Here is a 14,068-nt window from a genome sequence, read left to right as displayed (position 1 = left end):
AACAGCCCGACCAAAAAGTGAAATAAACTACCGAAGACCACAAATGGGTTTCCAACACAGCGAGAACAAATCCCGTACAAGGAGGCGGACTTGAGCTGGCCCCTAAACAAACATGTGAACTAGTTCAGTGAAAATAGACGTCATACTTAACATCTTATCATATGAAAGAACTAAAACTAAAAAACATACAAGACTAACAAGGACACATGCTCCTGACTTGGAACATGCGGAAACATTGCAGCGGGGTTAAACACGTGTAGTGAGATCCCAACCCTCTCCCTTAACCTCTAGCTAATATAGGTTAACATGTAGGTTTGAATTTTGTAGCTATTCAAAAGTATACGAAATGTAATGCACAAAACGAAATATCCAAGTCTCACAGTAAGGTGACAATGTAAAAGGCTTTATTTAACAGCAATTAGATTTTTCATGGAATGTTTTTTTTTATACCTAGAATTGTCGGCATTTTAAGTATCACCAACGAGAATTAGATATTGTACATAGGCGGATCCAGGGGGGGGGGCGGGGGCCTGGGGGGGCCCGGGCCCCCCTTTTGTGGGAAAAATTTGGTTGATTATATAGGGAATCACTGAAGCATGACTGGAGCGGGCCCCCCTTAGGTCAACCAGAGGCCCCCCCTTTATGAAAAGTTCTGGATCCGCCACTGTTGTATCAACATATGTTTTATAAGATTATTAGACTCATAACAGTGATTTTAGAAGGAATTTGATTTAACTTGTTATATTAGTACCAAGTTGTTGTACATTTTGAAAACCAAATACCGTACTGTTAATTTGTCAAGTCTATCAAGTTGCCGTACTCTCAATCTGAGTCTACTTCACCAATATTCTTGTAAAACTACATAATTGCAACCAACATGAAGTCATATGGTAATATTCTTAACATTCATCGGGGGGAGGGGGGAAAGTAAAAAACATTTAATGGCGATAATGAGGTTTGATAGAAGACGACGGAACTCAAAACCTACCAATTACGAGGTTCACATTTCTTAATATAAACACAAAATCTTGTCTCAGTTTGAAACATTTTTAATAAAACTGAAGGTAATACTACACATACGACTATTCTGGTATAGAAAATTCTAAATATGCGAAACATGTCCCTGGTGATTTGAGACCGAAATATATGTCCAATAAAGTACGGGGGAAAAAGCAAAACACAAGTTGATGATTAAAAACTAACATCTGATCCAGGAAATCGCTTGAGAATAGAAATATCATTCAAAAATTCGTAAAAAGAAGTTCAGATAAAAGTGCATGTAGTAACTATGACCAAACCTTTATAATGTCATCGTTGGATTCTAAGCTCATCAAACTGAATGATTACGTGTTAAATTTGTGAAGTAAAGCAGCTGAAACTGCCAGGGAGTTTGACATTATATAAATCATTTGTAATCTTTCAAATACGGTGCGAAATGACAACTTGAGAGTATGTTGTAATGTAGACACGAACGTCTTTTAAATAAAGTCCCTTACGTAATTAATGAGCAATATGATGTTTCAAATTCCAATTTAACTAATTGTCCTTTCAACTCTGTTAAAAGTAGGACTGGATATGTAAGATCAGAGTCAATGCAATTTCATCCAAAACGACGCAAGGAGGATAGCTTACAGTATTGTACAGTATGCAGTTGTATACGCTTTATATCTAGCCTTGAATCGTCTTATACTGTAGACGTTGTGAACTATTATGCAGCAACAACAACAAAATCTATTATCAACACTCAATTACAAAAATTACGAGAATAAAATTGAGAATGGAAATGGGAAATGTATCAAAGAGACAAACAACCCTTATATGTGAAATCTTACAATGCACATCTGAAACTATCACTTTTGTTATTAGGCTGCATAATTGAACATGCTTTGACACCTTCTAATGGAAAGATTTTTGAATCGCGTAAAGAGTTATGCAACAATTGCCGCACATTCTTATCTTGTCTTTGCATCAGATCCAATTACGGTTAGAGTTCATGTAATAACGATTGCTTTAAATAAATTTTCTCAAGATGTACTTTTAATGTAAGTATTGATTACCGATTCTAGTGTCTTTTCGTGATAAATAGTGAAACATATTGATTTACCTGTCGTTAGATAAGGACTTTGTCATTTGTAATGTGGAGAATTTGATTAGGATGTTGATAAACTGTGTTTAATTTATCAATAAGCTTTAAGACAAGCACATTGTAGAGCTTTGTATATTGGATAGACATATGTACGAATATAGTGCGATTTATATATCTGTCACTGATGAGTCTTATGAAGACGAAGCGTGCGTCTGGCGTGCTAAACTATAATCCTGGTACCTTTGATAACTATTTACACCACTGGGTCGACACCACTGCTGGTGGACGTTTCGTCCCCGAGGGTATCACCAGCCCAGTAGTCAACATTTCGGTGTTGACATGAATATCAATAATGTGGTCATTTTTATAAATTTCTTGTTTACAAAACATTGAATTTGACAAAAAACTAAGGATTTTCTTATCCCAGGCATAGATAACCTTAGCCGTATTTGGCACAACTTTTTGGAATTTTGGATCCTCAATGCTCTACAACTTTGTACTTTTTTGGCTTTATAAATATTTTGATATGAGCGTCACTGATGAGTCTTATGTAGACGAAACGTGCGTCTGGCGTGCTAAACTATAATCCTGGTACCTTTGATAACTATTTAGTTATGTTTGGTTTGATTTTACTGTATTACATATCTTTTTTCAAATGTGACTGTATCTACCTTAATTCATGTTTTACATGTTTTGACTCACCACTATGCTCTCGATGACTTGTCACCTCCCATATGTTTCCTAATTACAATAGCAAGTATAATGTCAGGTGTTCTGTCTGGAAATCATCGTACAGATTCTGGTGCGAGTTATAAGTATATAACAAAATTTAAAAGTCGAAAAATATATATTGTAAATTTAAATTTTTCTATACTTCACGCATTGCCCTCAAATGAAACTTCCTTATAATTATTTGTATATTTGATTCAATAATTATAAATATAAATCTTAATGGTTTCTCAATTAAAATAATGAGTGAATTCAAATAAAATCAAAATCATAGTTTGTAAAAATAATCACTGTTTCAAAAAGAAAGTATTCGATCCAAATGCATCATGTGTGCATACAAAATATATCACATCAATAACCATTATGCATTAATCTAAAAAGTTATTTATCAAAATTATGACCGTATTATTTTGTTAATATACAAAATAAGTCAGTTTGGAAAAAGTAAAATCACAAAAATACTGAACTTACAGGAAAATCAATTCGGAAAGTCCATAATCACATGGCACAATCAAATAACAAAACGCATCAAAAACGAATGGACAAGAACTGTCATATTCCTGACTCGGAAACCAATGACAATATACTTTACAAATACAATACCGCTACACATACTACTCAGTTGATTACATATGTCAGGGGATCTTTCTCACTAGCATGATTTTTATCAAAAACCACTAATAAAAAAAACACAGCGGATACTAAGCATGCTATCAGGTATGCAATTTGGAAGATTTGGATTTAACTAATTGATATATGATATATGTAACAATAAGATGATATTATATTGAAGCAACCAGAACATGTGAACTTAAAATATTTATAAAAGTATTTACAAAACTATCAACTCATATAATTTTTCATAATTTTGAGCATATTGATGAAAGTCCAATATTATAATTGACAACAACTGGGTTGTGTTATGCCCGGACTATAAAAGAAGTGGTGTTATTTATTTCCTATCTCTGCGTCCGTTCGTCCTGTATGAAGTATAACATTTAATTGAATGAAATTAACACTGAAGTTGTTGTCACATGAAATTGAAATATAATACAGACGATTTTACGATTTGTTATAACACATGTTCTTCGTATCCATCTTGAAACAACACTCTGAGGATAAAGCAAATTTCGATAAAACATCAATGACGATGAAAAATACTATAAGATTTTAGATTCCAAAATGCCGTTTTCTAAGGTCTGGAGTAGGATATTCGTTCTTTTATTCGTTAAATGAGTTTGGGCTTTTGATTTTGTCATTTGATAGAGGACTTTCCATTTTGAATTGTCCTTGTAGTTCAGTATTTTTGCTGTTTTACTGTTTACATGATTGCGATTGGCTTTTTGAAAATTAAAGAGGTTAAAATGATCAAATTTGATAATGAATTTAAACGTAACCGAACATTTCACACGTTTTTTCTGTATTTCTATGATGTCGAAAACAGTTCTTATATAATTATATCTTATACTATTTTAAATAAATGTATTCTTTCAAGAACTGATTTAAATTGACCTTAATTAAAAATAATTAATATTGTAAATAACCGGCCTATAACCATGCAAAATGGGATACAAGTATATGAATGACATATTCGTTATTGGACGTTCAGTATACAACTCCCAATCAAATTCAAAAACTAAAAAATAACACATAATTAAGGGTAATTAAGTTCATCCAATTATTAATTAAAGGAATGTGCATGATTCATCTGAAGTTTTATTTTTATAAGAAAGTAAGTTTGATACATGTAGTAAAAATGTAGCAGTTAGTACAATGTATTAAATGAATTAATTAAAATTTGGACTATAATGTTGCTATATAATGCAGAACGATCGTCCTCACTCGATGTTGAATTAACAGTTTTCTGTACTTTAAATTGATTTACAATAAGGATACATGTAAGATTACAAGTTTACCTACGACAAAAAGGTAAAATAAACTATTATAAAATTCAAACAAATAACATGTTAAATATTTAATCTTTATAAGCATATATTTTTCAAAACAAATTGCTGCATTTACAATTAATGGGCTAGTACTATCATGTGAAACACTCTCATATGGAAGCAAAGTTTAGAAAACTTTTGTTGGCTTGTTTCAATTAGGATGCGGTTTTGGCTGGAAGGAATAAATAAAGACAACAGTAGTTTACCGCTGTTTGAAATTCATAAATCGATTGAGAACAAATCCGGGTGTCAAACTAAATCTGAGGGAAACAAATCAAATATAAGCGGAGAACAACGACAAAACAGAAACACTAAAATGCAACTCACACAGAAACGAACTTTAATATGACAATGTCCATTTTCATGACTTAGAAAATGATGAAAATATAAATGATTATAGTAATAATGTGCAAGCAAGAACGTTTTCATCAAACTATACAAAACATGGTTTACTCAAATACATGATGTTCTTTTTGGTAAACAATCTACGTAAGGGTTTATTCTTTAACTTATGAAGTTATGACTATATCTTCAGGCAGGTGTTTCTTAAATTATAATCATTACTTTAATATGATCATTGACCTTTTCCTGCGACCAAATGAATTTTATTTATAATGTTTATTCGCCCGCTGTTTCGTAAGATGATATATCGTATATTTTTATTTACATATCCACTTACACCTCTGCAAATTAAACCAACAAATTAAAAACAAGATGCCTCACTGATAAGTATAATCTAAAAATGACATATATAACAAAAGGTTCTTGGTCTAATAAGCCTGATTATATTTCATCACGGAGGAGACTTTGATAGTCTAAAAGTGCATCTTATGCAGCAAATTGGTAGCATTAATGTTACAACACAAGGGTCATTTACGAAGAGTTTATAAATCTTAACGTTAGTTCGTAGTAGCACGGTCATGTATGTATACTTTAGGTTATGGCAATATTAAAGCTTATTGTTCAAGATGTTATACACTTGTAACTACCCGTAGTATGTCCCAAAATGCAATCTGACAGATTTTTTTGCAAATTTTGAGTATTAACTCTTAACATGTAGAGAGACATCATTAATAAAAAACAGTTTTATGGTAAAAGTAAAGATTGTTCTAAATATTGTCTTTTGGAGACATAATATTTCAATTTGGTAAGGAATGTTTTTCGATGTACAATTTGCAATTTTTATTTAGAAATGCCTACAATAGCCACAGTGGTGCTAAATAACTTTTTAATGTGTTTTTAAATAATTTAAATTGTGAAACACTACTTTAGGGTTTTGAAATAGAATCTCTGATATGAATGTTTAATGTCCGTCTGGTTTGGTCAAATACATTGAGGATTTTGACCAAGTGAGTGAGAAAAAAAAACCAATGATAATTGACACTTCTGCTTTGCACGAAACAACTTAAACATACACACTCTCTATTACATGTATTTTCGATTGATCATTAATTCGTCATACATGAAACAACCTGGAAAAAACGCCAACATACATATTAACGTAATATTTTATAAATATATATAACATCTGCCATATTCTCGAATTAATACAGCGTATTTTAAGAAAAAATGTGGGTTGAACATTCTATTGTTACTAGCAAAACCTCCTGCTGATATGGCGATATTAAAAACACATAATGTTATACGGCTTTTAACGATTTTACATCCGTATTATCCTTAGACAACCCTATAATGTTTCGAGCCCATGATCGAGACATTACAGTGGCGGATCCAGCCATTTCAAAAGAGAGGTCTTAACCCAGGACAAAGGGGGTTCCAACTATATGTCCCCATTCGAATGCATTGAGCGGCCAAACAAAAGGGGGGTTCCAACCCCTGGATCCCCCTGGACCCGCCAATGCATTATATTTGATAAGTTTGATACGGTGTGTGATATTTAATATCAATTCTCTGTAATTATCAAACAATGGCCACACTTCCTTTTCAAATTTCTTTAAACTTATTTTGTGTGTAGTCATAATATATAACCATTAATGTTTTCAATTAAAAAAATAACCAAAATGATGGGTTGCTATGGAAACGGTGTTACCTATTTTTTATACAATGGTCTCCTGAGAAAAATCACAAAAATTGCAATTCTGACCAATTTAATTGACATGATATGTTATAATATTTACAATACAGAGCAATATGCTGTTATTTGTTTTAAACTACTGTATTTTAAGTTTCATATATAAAACAAACTTTTCATAATAATAATTCTGCATAATTCAAAACGACACTTTATTTATCCAAATTTTGGCATTTTACCAAATCAAGAAAATTCCCTTTAGGAGCCTATTTTGAATAGATTGTTTTTACCTTTGCAGACTGATTTGAAACTAAACTAATGGTAGTAAATGTAGAAGATATATAGTTGAATTTAAATCCCCCCCATAAAATTGTGGAAAAATTCCAAGACCTTTATGTACATAAATCCTAAAAAATGACAACAAACATCTACGCTTTAGTATGTACTTGAAACTTATGTCGTTTTTTAATGGATTTGATTAAGCCTTTTCAATCGCGACAATAATTTTAATATCGTGGACAATTTTACAAGGGAAGACATTTACTTCTATTTTCAATTAAACTAAATAACAAAATAATGTTTATACTTGTAATTAAACGGAATTAGTTACATAAAATAAAACTGGAAAATGATATTACTGAGTATTAGTACTAACTACATTACAGCATATTTTTTTTAAAGGTAAGGCCTTTATTTATCAAACAACTCAAAAATTAAGAATTTACATGGGTGAAGTGATTAACAAATTCGTAATAAAAAAACAAGAACAATTTCATTTCAATTGAGGCATACCAATATCACATTGATATATAAATGTTTAACCTTTAAGAATAACCGAATATAAAAGTCTGAAGTTTTCCGTCAATGTAAGACTTGTATTGATCTCCTGTTTAACTGATAAATCAGGGTTGTTTAACGACCTTCACTCCCAATGAATGTCTAGCACAATCGGAAACCTATTTGTAAATGTTTCCCAAAACAGTTTAAATTGCCATTTTGTTTTGATTAAATAAATAACAGTTTGCTCGTTTTTGTTTTAAGTACTGCATACAAAAATATTATACAAGTTTCATTAAGGCAATAAAAACTCCTATTTATGGAAAGAACAATAACTGTGATGACGTGATCGTTGTTTTGCCCTTTAAAAACGATAACTGTCCAATTGAAGGACACAGTATTTTGATGAGTAGACTAATGTACGATATTCACACATTTTGGTCCTCAATGCTCTTCAACTTTGTACTTGTTTTGGCTTTCCGAACTTTTTAATCTTAGCGTCACTGATGAGTCTTATGTAGATGAAACGCGAGTCTGGCGTATAAAATTATTAGCCTGGTACCTTTGATTACTATTAACGTAGCAGTAAGGTAGATAGTCAATTTACAAAAGTAGAAATTTGATATATTGTCGTTACCTCTTTACACAGGGCATCGAATTTAACGTCCTCGTTCTAAACGACCATGGCTGTATATATTTACATTCCGCACAGATAAACAAACATCCTATTTCTTCATGGGTTGCATTGCCGGTCGGAAAGAGACAGATAGTATTTTTTCCTGAGCCACTTTTGGAGTTCATTAAGCTTATCAAATTTCTAATTGACATGACCAATGATAAAATGATTTTAACAAAACTATTCTATACGGAACCCGAAAATTGCCACGTTGAAAAAATTATGTCGTTACATAACGTTCATCGCAATACTTTAATTCCTTTTTTCATATATGCAACTGTCTTTAAAAGAACTAAAACCAATATGTGTGGTGGTGGCACACTGCACTATACAAATAGATTTTAATAATTCTAGCTCTGATATTGTCGTATGTTCATGTGATCATAAAAGTGAGGAAATTGACGATAATGACAGTTCACTGAAATATGAATATTTACCTCCATTGTTGCTAAATGCTATTTACATTCATCGTGAACCAATGAAAGTAATGGATATTTGAATAATCCATTATTTATCCAAAATTTACTTTATATTACATGAATGCTTCCAAAATGAGATAATGAAAAAGCAGAAGATACTGGAGGTGTGCTTAGATATTTATTAAGATAATTCAGGACATGATGTTAAAACACAATCATTGACAAATACGAATTTGCGTCTTGACTTTGGAAAATTGGAATAAAAATCAGCTGCACATGTACTTATATATGGATATATTTATTCTGAATACTGATCTGTTTAAATGTCAAAAACCTTCATGTACCAGTACATTACCCCGATTGCTCAAGCACTTGTCTCTGCTCCTATGAACGACTTCAACATTCAAGTTTTAGTTCCAGAAAAAAGACTTTTAAGAAATAAAATCAAAAGGACTTTTCTGCTGCACACAACATGACTTGATAGATGTATCGTGAATTTAAATTACCAACTACATGTGAATTTTACAATTATCTAATACATAAGTGCTAAAAAAAGAAGTCGATCAGTCTCCTACATTGTCCTAAGTATATCATTTACTCCTGAAAGAAGTATTATCTGTCTTAAAGATACACAAAATGAAGTTATTAGAACACACTGGGTTCAAAGCGTTTTCTTTTCAACAAAGTGTTCGGTTTAAAACGTTTGAGCGTTTGTTGGGCATACAATTTACGTCAGTACGTTGAGCAAAGTGATGACTATTGTAATGGGGAAAACTGCTTCGATAACAGTTTTTGAATTATAATTTACTTATTTCTAAGGCAGGATTGGATTATGTACATGATAATTAAGATGGGAGTTTGGAAAATGACAACCAGTCACAATTTCTATATCAGTTTAAAGGTGCAGGGATCCCGTTATCCAAGAAAATGTTTACATGACGTGAGAAACAGCGTATATTAAAAGAGTTTTTCTTGTAATGGAAACGATATGACTCAAACGTACTGTATATTCTTGAACAGAAAGCAAACACAAAGGTTATTGATCGATGTAAAAACAAATCAAGATATGATAGATAGTTTATCATCTTTAAAAAAAAGACAAACACAATATAAACAAACCATCAACAATAAAATATTGCTTCATACTATAACATGTTGACAGTTCAGAAGTTCTGGAGAAGCAGAATATACCAAAGGGATAAATCGAATCTCATCAATAAAAACTAAACAAACAATGCCACGGCACAAATACTTATAACAACAAAATACAAACAACAATCATTCGACAAAATACAACACAAAGAATTGAATACTGAGTAGAAAGAACACCACAAAAATAGTGTTAACCTCAAGGTTATAGATTCAGAATTACCTTTGTATTAGAATATGGCTAATAAAATGTCGGTATGTTGGATAAGGAATATCATATTGCATTGTGACAAGCCTTCTTAGGTCTATCAAAGTATCTTACTAACCCTTAACTTGCTGAGAGCAGGATTTTTTGCCCATCATGATATATCCAATTTAACGTCCCCATTCTATCAAGACGTTGATGTATATTTATACATCCAAAATAGCTTAACCCCTTTTGTTAATGTTTTACTGCCGTGCGAGCAAATTCTATTGATGTGATTTCAGTAAGCGTATACACCTCGGGATAGAAACGTTATTGAAAATAATTGTGATGCTCTTCAGAGGAAACATTTGTTAAATTGAATAACTATTAATGGTACTCGTGTATAGGACAAATACTTTACCAATCTGCTAATTGAGTTGTTGTGTCCGTTACCAAATGTATCTACTGAATGCAGTGCTTTGAAACAACCACTTCATATTCTTTAATGGATACGCTCACGTCAACTTATTTCAAGTTTATAGAACAACAAAAAATTTAAAAACATTAAAAATATGACATATAAAATCGTATAGCCGCACTTATTGATTTTATTTCGACTTAGTTGTTAGTTGTTCGACATTAAGGAATACACTCAGGTGTTCCACATTAAAGCCTAGATAAATGTCTTTAATATCATACTTTAGATTTTACACTCCTCGAACTTAAGATGTCAATCTTGAACTCTATATAAAGGAATTTTTAATTTACACTTATATTTCTTTCAGTTAACAATAATGCGTACGAAAACAGATTTGCACCATGGGATCGACACATCGACAGTGATGAGTTGTAAGGCGTTAGCACATTTTCGGCTCTGTCTGGCACCTACGTTTTGTTTGTCGACACATTGAACTTTTTCATTTTCATAAATAGTATCTTCCCATATTGGTTAAATAAAAGCACCAAATTATAAAAAATAACCAACAAATAATTAGGTCACGAATTAGCGTTAGTTATCAGTATTACTTTTGGGTTATCAACATTCACTGCCGATGTCATATACTAAAAAACTTCACACTGATCTGTAAATATGGTTGCTATGGACATAATGAGGGCGATAATCTGCCATTTCCGCTTCCACTTACATAATATCACACATGGTCTCATCTGACAGTTACTTTAAACTGAATACATATTTTTGTTCATACTTGGAAAAAAAATAGGATGAATTGTAATTTTTCTAAAGGTTATATCGTGGCCGATAAACTCGCGAATTGAAGGAAGTTCGACTTTTATGTAAAGTTTATTACGTATTATTTCTTTTAGGCTCTAATTTGTCACACTTTTGTAAATGAATTCAATAGAGACATTCTAAGATTTTTACTTTCTAGTTCTAGATCTATATGTTAAAACCCTTTTTGTAAAATTTTATCAATAGTTACTTTGATGTATGTTTTTTGTTTGCAAACATGGTTTGTCGTGAGAAGTAACATATACATTAGTTATCTCTCTTATTGATTCGGGTGGCAGGAAAGTTTATTATTTTCAGCATAAAGTCGTAGAGAACAAAGGGATCTGAATGTATACCCACTATGTGATCCCATTACTATTCAATTTGTAAACGGCACGAATTTGTGTTGAACAAAATATATTTTTGTTCTGTTATCGATTGCAAATTATTAAACAAACACAATTCTTTACATTATGTATGTTTGTTAAGTGAAACAACTATTTCTCTCTTTTAAAAGTGCTTAATGTGTATATTTACAAAAGCTTTTTTAGATAACAACTTTTTGGAATTTTGGGTCCTCAATGCTCTTCAACTTTGTACTTGTTTGGCTTTATAACCATTTCGATCTGAGCGTCTCTGATGAGTCTTATGTAGACGAAACGCGCGTCTGGCGTATTAAATTATAATCCTGGTACCTTTAATAATTATTAACACCACTGGGTCGATGCCACTGCTGGTGAACGTTTCGTCCCGAGAGTATCACCAGCCCCGTAGCCAGCTCTTCGGTGTTGACATGAATATCAAATATATGGTCAATTTTATAAATTTCCAGTTACAAAATTTGAATTTTTCAAAATACTAAGGATTTTTTTTACCCCAGGAATAGATTACCTTAGCCGTATTTGGCACAATTTTTAGGAATTAGGGGTCCTCAATGCTCTTCAACTTTGTGCTTGTTTGGCTTTAACTACTCAATCTGAGCGTCACTGATGAGTCTTTTGTAGACGAAACGCGCGTCTGGCGTATTTAATCATAATCCTGGTACCTTTGATAACAATTAGGTAAGATGTTTTTGTTAATAGATGGCGTATTTCAAACTGAACATCCTTTCCATAACGGTTTTCATTGGATTGATACATGGTCCTGTTCATGTTAGTTGTCGGATTCTTCAACCACCTACTTTAGATAGACGATCTGATGAAACACGGACATTTCTATTTGTTCAAGACAATAGATTACAAAACGGTGGTGGATTTGGCAATTAATTTGGAGGAGGATTTTAAACAAATTTGGCACTGTTATTAATACCCGCCGTGTGTGAGGATTGCTCAAACTTAAAATTAAAACTTACTTAGTAACTGTACTATGTCCGGTTAATACAGTCATACTATTGTTAATTGACTTTTTTACATTTTGGTCAAACTGACCACTGTATTCTGCTAGGATTAAAAAGTCACACTATAATAGAAAATTATAACTGTATGGCTTATACCTGAACGGCATTGCTTTGTTAACAATTGTACATGTTTTCTTTCTTTAATTTATTATTGATATTAAAAATGGTAACATTGCATATATAAGGCATACGTACACCAAACATCAAAGGAAATAAAAAACCAAAGAAAGAAGAAATAATTAACTATGCAACAAGGAATAAAGGAAAATTATCAATAGACCACAGAACAAACAATATTTTGTGTGATTTTATTATTGACGCCATCGTATTTACCATAAATATGACCACCGACGACTGCCGACGGTCATATAACCTGATATAAATATACATATAGCAATAAATTGTCTGTGGCCATTGGTTTAAGCATGTTCACGTATTACCATTGTAAATGATGTTATGTGATATCTTCGTGATATATTTTTGCGATTAAAGTAGGAGGTGAATTTCATGTATGTTTGAATGCGGTCGAAATGGAATTGATGCAAGGAATCGTTAACGTGTTGAGACCAAGTTACTCGCTCAACATTGAAATCCTATTCAACACTATGGATTTAGAATACATAGAAGACTTTTTTGTAGATATCTAACATCAACTATAATTGTTTTAAATATCAAATTTACAAAAGTCACTAATGGGACAGGCACATTAAGAAACTTTTTTTAGACGTTTCGATATTTCATTTCAATGGGTCTGACTAATTGATCTAACGGTCAAAGTTTTCCATATTTATTAGTGTACATTATAACAATTATTCGAAAATCAAGTATTGGTAATGATCAAAGACTTTTACATTCGCTTTAATTTCTAATTTCAATTAAATTATCTTGATTATAAATTCCATATATGATATTTATTGCAGTTTTGGCATTAAGTCTTGATTCAACTGCCACTACAGAAATTGCAACAGGTACAACTGCAATGACCACAGCAAAAACAAACATGTTTTAAAATTTGCTGACCGTTTCGTACTCGGTAAGTTTTCGTTAGCAATTTGAATTAATGTATAGGAAATATTTAGTTATTTTATAGAAACCGTTTTCGATTGCATTCTGTAGTGTTGAATAACTTTTTGATTAAAAAGAAATATGCACAATATTGTGAAATTCGATCTTATAAATATGATATGAGCCTCTAATATTCAAATTCTAGTGAAATTTTCTAACATTAGAATTTTGATCCAGTACATGTAAGTGAAATAAATGCAGAGGGAAATAAGTTATGAAAAAAGTAAAAAATCACGAAACTACTGAACTCCGAGGAAAATTCAAAAAGGAAAGTCCCCAATCAAATGGCAAAATCAAAAGTTCAAACATAATCGCAATAATCATTAATAAGGATCCAATATTCCATTTGTATTGTCCGTTAATAAGAACCCGGAT

Source organism: Mytilus edulis, chromosome 13 (assembly GCF_963676685.1).
Source record: "Mytilus edulis chromosome 13, xbMytEdul2.2, whole genome shotgun sequence".
Lineage (NCBI taxonomy): Eukaryota > Metazoa > Mollusca > Bivalvia > Mytilida > Mytilidae > Mytilus > Mytilus edulis.
This window is presented reverse-complemented; position numbering follows the sequence as displayed.